The sequence below is a fragment of the Bombina bombina genome, chromosome 1 (assembly GCF_027579735.1).
Source record: "Bombina bombina isolate aBomBom1 chromosome 1, aBomBom1.pri, whole genome shotgun sequence".
In the NCBI taxonomy this organism is placed as follows: Eukaryota; Metazoa; Chordata; class Amphibia; order Anura; family Bombinatoridae; genus Bombina; species Bombina bombina.
In genome coordinates, this window is record NC_069499.1 from 1,470,845,657 (window position 1) to 1,470,859,481 (window position 13,825).

Here is a 13,825-nt window from a genome sequence, read left to right on the forward strand (position 1 = left end):
GAGCAAAGGGAATGATGTCCATGAAAGCTACCATGAGACCAATTACCCCCATATAGAGATGTCGCAAATAGTTTGCCGGCGAATAGTTCCCGGCGAACATAGCTTGTTCGCGTTCGCCGCGGCAGGCAAACATATGCGATGTTCGGTCCGCCTCCTATTCGTCATCACTGAGTAAACTTTGACCCTGTACCTCACAGTCAGCAGACACATTCCAGCCAATCAGCAGCAGACCCTCCCTCCCAGACCCTCCCACCTCCTGGACAGCATCCATTTTAGATTCATTCGGAAGCTGCATTCTTAGTGAGAGGAGGGACAGTGTAGCTGCTGCTGATTTAATAGGGAAATCGATAGCTAGGCTAGTGTATTCAGTGTCCACTACAGTCCTGAAGGACTCATCTGATCTCTGCTGTAAGGACAGCACCCCAAAAAGCCCTTTTTAGGGCTAGAACATGTCTGCTTTTTTTTCCCTGTGTAATCTAATTGCAGTTGCCTGCCTGCCAGCGTGTGTCAGGCTCACAGCGTATACTGTGCCCACTTGCCCAGTGCCACCACTCATATCTGGTGTAACAGTAGTGTACATTTAAAAAAAAAACACTTTTTTGACTGTGAAATAATAGCAGTCAGTTTCCTTCACACGTGTGCGTTTCAGGGCCTGCCAGGGCACAGTGTCACACCAGTGCAACTCATATCTGGTGTAACAGTAGTGTACATTAAAAAAAAAATAGAAATTTGACTGTGAAATAATAGCAGTCAGTTTCCTTCACACGTGTGCGTTTCAGGGCCTGCCAGGGCACAGTGTCACACCAGTGCAACTCATATCTGGTGTAACAGTAGTGTACATTAAAAAAAAAATAGAAATTTGACTGTGAAATAATAGCAGTCAGTTTCCTTCACACGTGTGTGTTTCAGGGCCTGCCAGGGCACAGTGTCACACCAGTGCAACTCATATCTGGTGTAACAGTAGTGTACATTTAAATAAAAAAAAAATACAATTTTGACTGTAATAGATTGAATAGCAGTTAGTTGTCTGCAAGCGTGTGTCAGGCCTACAGCGTCTACTCTGCCAACTTCTGCCAGTGCACAGTGCCACTCATATCTGTTGTCACAGTAGCTTGCACGCATAGTACCAATAGCAGACTTATATGGCTTTGGTGTTGCTTTTTGGTAATTAGAAGGCTGCTAAATGCCACTGCGCACCACACGTGGTTTATGCCCAGCAGTGAAGGGGTTAATTAGGGAGCATGTAGGCAGCTTGTAGAGTTAATTTTAGCTTAAGTGTAGTGTAGTAGACAACCCAAAGTATTGATCTAGGCCCATTTTGGTATATTTAATGCCACCATTTCACCGCCAAATGCGATCAAATTAAAAAAAAACTTAAATTTTTTCGCAATTTTAGGTTTCTCACTGAAATTATTTACAAACAGCTTGTGCAATTATGGCACAAATAGTTGTAAATGCTTCTCTGGGATCCCCTTTGTTCAGAAATAGCAGACATATATGACTTTGGCGTTGCTTTCTGGTAATTAGAAGGCCGCTAAATGCTGCTGCGCATCACACGTGTATTATGGCTAGCAGTGAAGGGGTTAATTAGGTAGTTTGTAGGGAGCTTGCAGGGTTAATTTTAGCTTTAGTGTAGAGATCAGCCTCCCACCTGACACATCAGACCCCCTGATCCCTCCCAAACAGCTCCCTTCCCTCCCCCACAATTGTCCCCACCATCTTAAGTACTGGCAGAAAGTCTGCCAGTACTAAAATAAAAGGTTTGAAAAAAATTTTTTGAGCATATTTACATATGCTGTGGTGTAGCATCCCCCCTTAGCCCCCAACCTCCCTGATCCCCCCCCAAAAAACAGCTCTCTAACCCTCCCCATCTGCCTTATTGGCGGCCATCTTGGGTACTGGCAGCTGTCTGCCAGTACCCAGTTTGCAAAAAAAAAAGTAGTTTTTTTCTGTTTTTTATTTTTTTTTTCTGTAGTGTAGCTTCCCCCCCCCCACAGACCAACCCTCACCACCTGCCTGATCTTTTTTTTTTTAATTTGTATTCCTTTTTTTAAAATTTTTTACACCAACTTTTTCTGTAGTGTAGCGGTTCCCACCCGCTCCCTCCCCGTGCACGTGCCTGCCCCCGCCCTCCCGTGTGCGCGCCCCCGGACATCCCCGCCCACGATCCCGCCCCCCTCCACATCACCGATGGCCGCCACCCACACAGGCTCCCACCCACCAACGATACCGGCCATCGATGTCCGGTGCAGAGAGGGCCACAGAGTGGCTCTCTCTGCATCGGATGGCCAAGGGGTGTTATTGCAGGATGCCTCGATATCGAGGCATCACTGCAATAACCGCAAAGCGGCTGGAAGCGAGCAGAATCGCTTCCAGCCGCTTTAAACCCTAATGTCATACAGGGTACGTCACTGGTCTTTTAAGACCAGGTTGTGTGCGACGTACCCTGTACGACACGCGTCGTTAAGGGGTTAAAAAAAACTAGAAATTTGACTGTGAAATAATAGCAGTCAGTTTCCTTCACACGTGTGCGTTTCAGGGCCTGCCAGGGCACAGTGTCACACCAGTGCAACTCATATCTGGTGTAACAGTAGTGTACATTAAAAAAAAAAAACTAGAAATTTGACTGTGAAATAATAGCAGTCAGTTTCCTTCACACGTGTGTGTTTCAGGGCCTGCCAGGGCACAGTGTCACACCAGTGCAACTCATATCTGGTGTAACAGTAGTGTACATTTAAATAAAAAAAAAATACAATTTTGACTGTAATAGATTGAATAGCAGTTAGTTGTCTGCAAGCGTGTGTCAGGCCTACAGCGTCTACTCTGCCAACTTCTGCCAGTGCACAGTGCCACTCATATCTGTTGTCACAGTAGCTTGCACGCATAGTACCAATAATCGAAAAAAAATGACAGGTAGAGGCAGGCCACCCCGCAGGGGCCGTCGTGGTCGTGGTGCTGTGATTCCCTTTGGCCCTAGAATAATGCCCAGTGTTCAGAGGCCACGTACCCTGAACTCGAAAAGTTCTGAGGACATAGTTGACTGGCTAACACAGGACACCCAATCTTCTACAGTTTCTGCTCGGAACCTTGACGCACCATCCTCCTCCAGCTTAGCTTCGGGCACCTCAAGTTACCACTCGCCCGCCTGCCGCCACCACCAACACTAGCACCACAGCTGTTTCACTTGATCTGTCAGAGGAGTTATTTACACATCAGTTGGAAGAAATGAGTGATACGCAACCATTATTGCCAGATGATGTAGATAACAGGGATATGTCTCAGTCAGGCAGCATTACACACATGGACGTTCGGTGTGATGATGTTGTACCCGCTGCTGCTTCCTTTGCTTAGTTGTCAGATACAAGTGAGGCGGTTGATGATGACGATGCATCCGTGGATGTCACGTGGGTGCCCGCTAGAAGAGAAGAAGAACAGGGGGAAAGTTCAGATGGGGAGACAGAGAGGAGGAGGAGACGAGTTGGAAGCAGGGGAAGGTCGTCGCAAGGAGCTAGTGGCACAGTCAGACAGCATGCATCGGCACCCGGGGTCAGCCAGACAGCACGCCAATCAACGCATGCTGTTGCCACCACCAGAATGCCATCATTGCAGAGCTCAGCAGTGTGGCATTTTTTTTGTGTGTCTGCCTCTGACAACAGTGATGACATTTGCAACCTGTGTCAAAAGAAACTGAGTCGTGGGAAGTCCAACACCCACCTAGGTACAACTGTTTTGCGAAGGCACATGATCGCACATCACAAACGCCTATGGGATCAACACATGAGTACAAGCAGCACACAAACTCAAAGCCGCCATCCTCCTCCTGGTCCAGCATCTTCAGCCACGTCAACCACTGCTGTCCTCCTTGCCCCCTCTCAACCATCCGCCACTCCGTCTCTCGCCTTGAGCAGTTTCTGCTCATCTGCCCACAGTCAGGTGTCTGTCAAGGACATGTTTGAGCGTAAGAAGCCAATGTCACAAAGTCACCCCCTTGCCCGGCATCTGACAGCTGGCTTGTCTGAACTCTTAGCCCGCCAGCTTTTACCATACAAGCTGGTGGAGTCTGAGGCGTTCCAAAAATTTGTAGCTATTGGGACACCGCAGTGGAAGGTACCCGGCCGAAATTTCTTTGCACAAAAGGCAATACCCAACCTGTACTCGATTGTGCAAAAGGAAGTAATGGCATGTCTGGCACACAGTGTTGGGACAAGGGTCCATCTGACCACTGATACCTGGTCTGCAAAGCATGGTCAGGGCAGGTATATCACCTACACTGCGCATTGGGTAAACCTGCGGACGGCTGCCAAGCATGGAATGCGTGGCTCTGCAGAGGAGTTGGTGACACAGCCACGACTTGCAGGCAGGCCTGCTGCCACCTCCTCTACTACTCCTACTCCATCCTCTTCCATAACCTCCTCGGCTGAGTCCTCTTCTGCTGCTGCATCTTGCTCCACATCAACGGCACCCCCCCAGCTCCCCAGGTACTATTCCACATCCCGGATTCGGTAGTGTCATGCCGTCTTGGGGTTGACTTGCCTGAAAGCAGAGTCACACCGGACCAGCACTCCTGTCCACCCTGAACACACAGGTGGATCAGTGGCTGACTCCACACTAACTGGAGATCGGCAAAGTGGTTTGTGACAACGGAAGAAATTTGTTGGCGGCATTGAATTTGGGCAAGTTGACACATGTGCCGTGCTTGGCACATGTGTGTAATCTGATCGTACAACGCTTTGTGCATAAGTACCCAGGCTTACAGGACGTTCTGAAGCAGGCCAGGAAGGTGTGTGGCCATTTCAGGCTTGATTTGCGGCAGCCCGACACGTTGGAATTCAACACTCCTAATGTTCGACCGCCTGCTACAACAAGAAAAAGCCGTTAACAACTATTTGTATGGCCGGGGTGCTAGGACAGCCTCTGTGGAGCTGGGAATTTTTTTGCCACGTTACTGTAGGCTCATGCGTCCTTTTGAGGAGGTGACAAACCTAGTCAATCGCACCAAAGGCAACATCAGCAACATCATACCATTTGTTTTCTTCCTGGAGCGTGCCCTGCGAAGAGTGCTGGATCAGGCCGTAGATGAGCTTGAAGAGGAAGAGTTGTGGTCACCATCACCACCAGAAACAGCCTTATCAGCATCGCTTGCTGGACCTGAGGCAACGCTGGAAGAGGATTGTGAGGAAGAGGAGTCAGAGGAGGAATGTGGCTTTGAGGAGGAAGACCAACCACAACAGGTATCCCAGGGTGCTCATTGTCACCTATCTGGTACCCGTGGTGTTGTACGTGGCTGGGGGGAAGAACATACCTTCAGTGAGATCACTGAGGACGAGGAACGGGACATGAGTAGCTCGGCATCCAACCTTGTGCAAATGGGGTCTTTCATGCTGTCGTGCCTGTTGAGGGACCCTTGTATAAAAAGTCTGAAGGAGAACGACCTGTACTGGGTGTCCACGCTACTAGACCCCCGGTATAAGCAGAAAGTGCCTGAAATGTTAACGAATTACCGCAAGTTGGAAAGGATGCAGCAGTTCCAAAATAAATTAAAAAGTATGCTTTACGCAGCGTATTAAGGGTGATGTGACAGCACAACGGGAATCTAACAGGGGAAGAGGTGAAAGTAATCCTCCTCCTCCCACGACCACGCCGGCAAGGACAGGACGCTTTACAGATGTGTTGTTGATGGAGGACATGCAGAGCTTTTTAAGTCCTACGCATCGCCACAGCCCTTCGGGGTCCACCCTGAGAGAACGACTCGACTGACAGGTAGCAGACAACCTCGCCTTAACTGCAGATATCGACACTCTGAGGAGCTATGAACCCCTGACTACTGGGTGTGCAGACTTGACCTGTGGCCTGAGCTATCCCAATTTGCGATAGAACTTCTGGCCTGCCCCGCTTCAAGTGTCCTGTCAGAAAGGACCTTCAGTGCAGCAGGAGGTATTGTCACTGACAAGAGAAGTCGCCTAGGTCAAAAAAGTCTAGATTACCTCACCTTTTATTAAGATGAATGAGGGATGGATCCCGAAGGGACTGACAGTGGGCGATACATTCGACTAAAAAAGGCCTGATGAGATGAGCTGCCTTGGGCTAAAAATGGTCCACATGCTGCTGTATTTTATCTCTGAATGCCGGATGACTTGCGTGACTTATCCGCCACCAACTAGGGTTCAAGCCGCAATGTTTTAGGGCACTTTCTGCCTGGGAAACAAACATCAATTTTTCTGGCCGCTGCTACAGCAACAATACCTAATTTTTCAGGCATGTGTACATGCCTAATTTTTCTGGCCTCTGGTGCTGCACTGTGGCTTTAAAAACCAAACCAAAAAAAGGCACATAACAGGGATTAAACTGATAGGAATAGTTCTACTTAACACACCTTATAATAACGCAGAGAGAGGCAACGCAGAGAGAGGAGTCTGAAGAAGAGGAGTCAGAGGAGGAAGGTGGCTTTGAGGAGGTGGAAGACCAAACACAGCAGGCGTCCCAGGGGGCTTGTTGTCACCTTTCGGGGACCCTTGGTGTTGTACGTGGCTGGGTGGAGGAAGAGACCTTCAATGACATCAGTGAGGACAAGGAACGGGACATGGCTAGCTTGGTATCCAACCTTGTGCAAATGGGGAGTTTGCGGTTGTGCAAATGGACTGTTTGCGGTTGTTTGCGGTGCGTTAAACGGGGAGTTTGGTCTGTCACTGTGAAGCGGGCGTAACCCTTACACTACCTGATCGATACAACATCATACCTGATGTTTTAAAGCACATTATTCCAAACAATTTAGGAATGTTAGGTGATTTATGCCCTTTATGGATTAAAACCAGACTCTGCATCAACTATGTAATTTTCCATGGGAGTTTTGCCATGGATCCCCCTCCGGCATGCCACAGTCCAGGTGTTAGTCCCCTTGAAACAACTTTTCCATCACTATTGTGGCCAGAAAGAGTCCCTGTGGGTTTTAAAATTCGCCTGCCTATTGAAGTCTATGGCGGTTTCGCGACATCACTACCCCCATACAATAAGTCACTGATACCTAACAGTAGGCTGCAGAAAGAGACAAAAGTAAAAAATATTTGATTTTCTGACCTCTGTCAGAAATATTTCCCTTGATAGGGAGACTATTATGGTCCCCAAGAAAACTACCCTTGTAGCTGGAACAAGGGAACTCTTTTCAAGATTCACGTTCCATCCGTGGGAATGTGAAAAAGACAACAATCTCTGAATGAGAGATTGCTTGTTGAAAATATGGCGCCTGAACCAATATGATGTCCAGGTAAGTCGCCACTGCAATTCCTCGAGACTCGATCACTGCCAAGGGAGCCCCCAGAACTTAGAGAAGATTCTGGTAATTTGGGCAAGGCCAAACAGAAGAGCCGCAAACAAAGAGTTTGTCTAGAAAGGCGAATCTCATGAAGTTGAAGATCCCTGTGGATGGGAACATGAATATACGCATCCTTCAGGTCCATGGTCGTCATGCTGACCCTCTTGCACCAAGGGAAGAATGGAACAAATGGACTCCATTTTGAAGGATGCTACTCTGAGAAACTTGATGAGACACTTTAGGTCTAAACAAGGACAAAAAAGTCCCTCTTATTTGGGAACCACAACAGATTGGAATAGAATCTAGACCCTGTTCCCTTACAAGAACTGGAACAACCACTCCCAGGGAGGAAAGATCCTGTACACATTTCAAGAATACCTCTCTCTTTATCTGCCCCTGGGAGGAAGTTATGAATTCTATTTATAACCCTAAGTTACTGTGTCCACAGCCAAAGGATCTGGGACAACTCGCATCCAAGCTTGATAAAACAGAGCAAGTCTGCCCTCCACTTAATCCAATCCCTGGATCAGGGGCAAACCCTTCATGGTGATTTAGACTCAGCTGCAGGTTTCTTTGAATGCTTCCCCCCCTTGCTCCAAGACTGATTGGGTTTCCAAGAAAACTTGGACTGTTCCTGCTTGGAAGAGAACGAGAAAGACTGTCCTTTGAAGTTACAAAAAGAACAAAAATTACTCTGATGTCCTTGCACCATGCATTCAGTGGAATCGGAGACAGGAAAAAAACCTTTAAAAGACGGGAGACAGGTATCCCTAGCTTCTCCTAGTCCTGTGAAAAATCTCCATAGCACGTTTAGAGACACTTACACAGGAAGGAAGATCATAGAGATGATCAAGTTTGCAAAACTTCCCAGGGTTGACAACGACAGGAATATAGGTGTCGTCCAAGTAGCCAAAACCTCCTTTAACAATACACAAGGTGTTCAAGCATACATCTGAAGGTTACCACTTCAGTATCAGATGAAGGAATTATACTGTCCGAATCTAAGATTTTACCCTCAGAGGCTACCGACGTATTCTCCTCCTCAGGCTAATGAGGAATGACAACCTGAGTGGCAACAGATAGGACAGAAACCTTACTATCTGAATCTCTTATGTTCCGTTTGCGTCTTCCCTCTTAACATAGGAAAAGCAGATAATGCTGCAGATATCACTGAAAATACCTGGGCAGAAATTTCTGCATGCAGATAAACTCCTCCAGAAGATTGATAGGAATTGCAGGGCACTGCATGTGACGCCATTAAGGCTTGGGACTTTTGAGGAGAAAGCTGTGGCATTGCCTGAACAGCATCATCCTGGGAGACAACTGGCTCATAGAGCAACTACCTATCTTGACATGCAAAATGTCTGGCTAACCATGAAATACAGAGGTACTTAGCAAATAAATCTGTACATTTAAATGAATCATGAGAGATCCTAAAAATTAGCTTAACCTGGCCTATTCAGGGTTTGAACCCAGGTTAAATGTGGGTATTGGATGTTACCTCCCCCAGACCAAGCATCAATTTTTCTATAATGACCACTGTCCCTTTAAGAAAAAATGCTAGCTCTCACAGTAAGTCAAACGCCAGAATGATTAAATGATTAAACAGAAAAAGGAGAGAAAGTATGAGCCACACTGCAAGCCAAAAACTTCAATACAAGTCGGCATAGTAATGGCGTCGCTCCGCTTGAGCACTGAAAAGGGGAAGAGACGCATAATGTGGCTTCTCCTATTCCTCTCACAGAAAGTGCGCAGTTAAATAAAAAAGCGCGCCAAAAAACTCTGCCTCAGCTTGACTGAACTCAAAGAAAAAAAAAAACAACAAAAAAAAACAGCATAAAAAACCCTGTCACCTGCAATGTCTGAAAAAACACAATAGTGCAGCAGACCATAATAACATATAAACATCTTCTAATGTAACAGAAAACTCTCCTAAAATTCACCACAACATAAAAACTTATTGCACAATGAAATATCACGTATGAGGAAGAATTAATTAAAGGGCCACTGTAAGTAAATATTTTCTATGCCTGTTACTAACTACCCACCCCAAATACGCTTTTTATCAATAGCATTTCATTAACATATCTCTACCGTATATCAGAAATCTTGTCTGCAAATTTAATTGTTTTCCAAACCCACTCCGTGGGTATCCTTTGCTCTGTACCAATCCGTTTACAATACCTAGGTTTCAAAATGGCGCTTTAAACACAAAGTTATTGGTTTAAGTATTTTGAACATGCAGTGCTGAAAATAGTGGGCAGGATAACGTGACATCATCAGCGAATAAAAGATATAACTTTTAGAACGTTATGAAACATTGTTTTGGAGAAAATATAGGTCAGTAGGTTTTAATTAATGTTTATTAACTTTAATATGTTAGTTGTTTAGCTTAAAAATTATAACAGAAAGTAATCCTTTAACAATGGGTATAATTAACCCCTGAGGAACCTCTACATGAGACATAATAAAGATAATCAGGGTATACTATTACTTATGAAGTATTAACCCTTAGTCTCCCTGTCACTCACAGTGCCCGCTCCCTGCCATAAGCAATCCTGCTTGTATCACAGGAATGAAACCCCTCAGTGCAGCTCCTCTGTTTAGCGACACTGATTTTTAAAAAAAATAACAAAATGGCACTTACCTGCACCTCTGGCTGTCTGGCAGGACAGCTCACCCGGCATGAGAGGAGGCCACTCCTCAGAGACCTGTGAAAATAAGAAAGGACAGAGTAAACCTACTATGGATTTCTACATAAGGGCAAATCTTTGAAGCAAATCTTATTCAGACACCAAAACTTCACCTCCTCCTTGCACCGAAGGCAAAGAGAATGACTGTGGGAAGGGAAGTGACATTTAACAGATCTGCTGGGGTGCTCTTTGCCGCCTCCTGCTGGCCAGGAGTGGTATTCCAAACAGTAATTGATGATTCCATGGACTCACCATATCTTAGGAAAGAAACATCTTCTTAAAAACAGAGGACGGGGAAAAAGGAATCCCCAGCTTCTCCCATTCCTGAGCTATAATGTCCGACATACGGTCTGGAACTGGAAATACATCTACAGACGAAGGTATGACATCAAACACTCTTAAGTTTATTTGATTTCTTAGGCTTCTCAGCGACAGAGTCCTCCAAAGTAGCTAGGACCTCCTTCAAAAGCAAACTGCGGTGCTCCAGCTTAAATCTAAAATGAACCTCCTCTGGATCTGCTGTACTAGCCACCGCAGTCTCGGAGTCAGAGATCTCGCCCTCAGAAGTCACTAAGGAATGATCCTCCTCAGATAACAGAGAGGCTGACTAACGCAGACTTGGCTGAGTTAGAAGTCTTGGAATTAGATATGTTCTTAGATTTCCTCTTCCTCTTACCAGCAATAGGGAAGGCTGATAAGGCTGCAAAAAACGCAGAGGTTATTTGTGCAGCAAAATCTCCTGGTAAGTTAACTCCCCAAAAACAGATTGAGAGGAACCACAGGGCACTGCTTGTGAAATAGCTAAAGCTTGGGACGTTTGAGGAGAAAGTTGAGGCATGGCACAGACATTATCCTGAGAGACAGATGGCTCTGAGAGGGAATCTGAATTTTTAGACATTAAAGCTTTATTTAAGCATGTGGAACAAAACTGCACAGGAGGAATAATCTGAGCCTCCAAGCAATATAAACCTTTTTTACAAACGTAGCAATGTTATCATTAGAGTCCATCTTACTTTTCTGAAATGATTCCCAAAAGTAATTATTCAAATTTTATCTGAGAGAAAAATAAACTCTCTTTAAAATGTTTCCTAACACAACTAATTGATCCTTTAGATCACAACCTAGCTTTTATTTTCTGGCTACAAAAGAAAGGAGAAACTAAAAATATTTGGCAGGCAAAACAAAAACTCTATGAAAAAAGAAGACAACACTATACTTCAGCCTTGCTGAGGCAGACTTACCCACCGGTGACCAGGAACCCACTTATAATAAAATATGCAATTTACAGTGGGGCAAAAAAGTATTTAGTCAGCCAACAATTGTGCAAGTTCTCCCACTTAAGAAGATGAGAGAGGCCTGTAATTTTCATCATAGGTATACCTCAACTATGAGAGACAAAATGTGGAAACAAATCCAGACAATCACATTGTCTGAATGGGAAAGAATTTATTTGCATATTATGGTGGAAAATAAGTATTTGATCACCTACAAACAAGCAAGATTTCTGGCTCTCACAGACCTGTATCTTCTTCTTTATGGTTAAATCTTTTTTTATTCAACATTTAAATGTGCAATACAAAAACAAGTCAGTCAATATATAATGGTAGATACAATATTTAGCCCCATTACACAAGCAAGAAAAGTCTATGTATCTTCTTCTTTAAAGGGACACTGTACCCAAAAATTTTCTTTTGTGATTCAGATAGAGCATGCAATTTTAAGCAACTTTCTAATTTACTCCTATTATCAATTTTTCTTTGTTCTCTTGCTATCTTTATATGAAAAAGAAGGCATCTAAGCTTTTTTCTTGGTTCAGCACTCTGGACAGCAGTTTTTGATTGGTGGATGAATTTATCCACCAATCAGCAAGGACAACCTAGGTTGTTCACCAAAAATGGGCCGGCATCTAAACTTACATTCTTGCATTTCAAATAAAGATACCAAGAGAATAAAAAAGATTTGATAATAGGAGTAAATTAGAAAGTTGCTTAAAATTGCATGCTCTATCTGAATCATGAAAGAATTTTTTTGGGTACAGTGTCCCATTAAGAGGCTCCTCTGTCTTCCACTCATTACCTGTATTAATGGCACCTGTTTGAACTTGTTATCAGTATAAAAGACACCTGTCCACAACCTCAAACAGTCACACTCCAAACTCCACTATGGTGAAGACTAAAGAGCTGTCGAAGGACACTAGAAACAAAAATTGTAGACCTGCACCAGGCTGGGAAGACTGAATCTGCAATAGGCAAGCAGCTTGGTGTGAAGAAAACAAAATTTATGCTTAACTGATAAATTTATTTCTCTTGTGGTGTATCCAGTCCACGGGTTCATCCATTACTTGTGGGATATTCTCCTTCCCAACAGGAAGCTGCAAGAGGACACCCACAGCAGAGATGTCTATATAGCTCCTCCCCTAACTGCCACCTCCAGTCATTCGACCGAAGACAAGCAAGAAAAAAAAGGAGAAACTATAGGGTGCAGTGGTGACTGTAGTTTAAAAATAAAAAACACCTGCCTTAAAATGACAGGGCGGGCCGTGGACTGGATACACCACAAGAGAAATAAATTTATCAGGTAAGCATAAATTTTGTTTTCTCTTGTAAAGGTGTATCCAGTCCACGGGTTCATCCATTACTTGTGGGATACCAATACCAAAGCTTTAGGACACGGATGAAGGGAGGAACTTAAACGGAAGGCACCACTGCCTGTAAGACCTTTCTCCCAAAAATAGCCTCCGAAGAAGCAAAAGTATCAAATTTATAGAATTTCGAAAAGGTATGAAGCGAAGACCAAGTCGCCGCCTTACAAATCTGTACAACAGAGGCCTCATGTTTAAAAGCCCATGAGGAAGCTACTGCTCTAGTAGAATGAGCTGTAATTCTTTCAGGAGGCTGCTGGCCAGCAGTCTCATAAGGTAAGCGTATTATACGTCTTAGCCAAAAAGAAAAAGAGAAGTTGCCGAAGCCTTTTGGCCTCTCCTCTGTCCAGAGTAGACAACAAACAAAGCAGATTTTTTGACGAAAATCCTTCGTAGCTTGTAAATAAAACTTTAAAGCACGAACCACATCAAGATTGTGTAATATACGTTCCTTCTTTGCAGAAGGATTAGGACATAGTGAAGGAACATCAATCTCCTGATTGATATTCTTATTAGATACCACCTTAGGAAGAAACCCAGGTTTGGTACGTAACACTACCTTATCTGCATGGAAAATCAGATAAGGGGAATCACATTGTAAAGCAGATAACTCCGAAACTCTTCGAGCCGAGGAGATAGCTACTAAAAACAGAACTTTCCAAGATAAAAGCTTAATATCTATGGAATGCAAAGGTTCAAACGGAACCCCTTGAAGAACTTTAATAACTAAATTTAAACTCCATGGCGGAGAAACAGGTTTAAACACAGGCTTGATTCTAACTAAAGCCTGACAAAACGCCTGGAACCTCAGCCAGACGTTTGTGCAAAAGAATAGACAGAGCAGAAATCTGTCCCTTTAAGGAACTAGCTGACAATCCCTTCTCCAATCCTTCTTGGAGAAAAGATAATATCCTAGGAATCCTGACCTTACTCCATGAGTAACCCTTGGATTCACACCAGTGAAGATATTTACACCATATCTTATGATAGATCTTCCTGGTGACAGGCTTTCGAGCCTGAATTAAGGTATCAATGACCGATTCGGAAAAACCACGCTTTGATAGAATCAAGCGTTCAATCTCCAAGCAGTCAGATGCAGAGAAATTAGATTTGGGTGTTTGAAGGGACCTTGAAATAGAAGGTCCTGCCTTAGCGGCAGAGTCCATGGTGGAAAAGAAGACA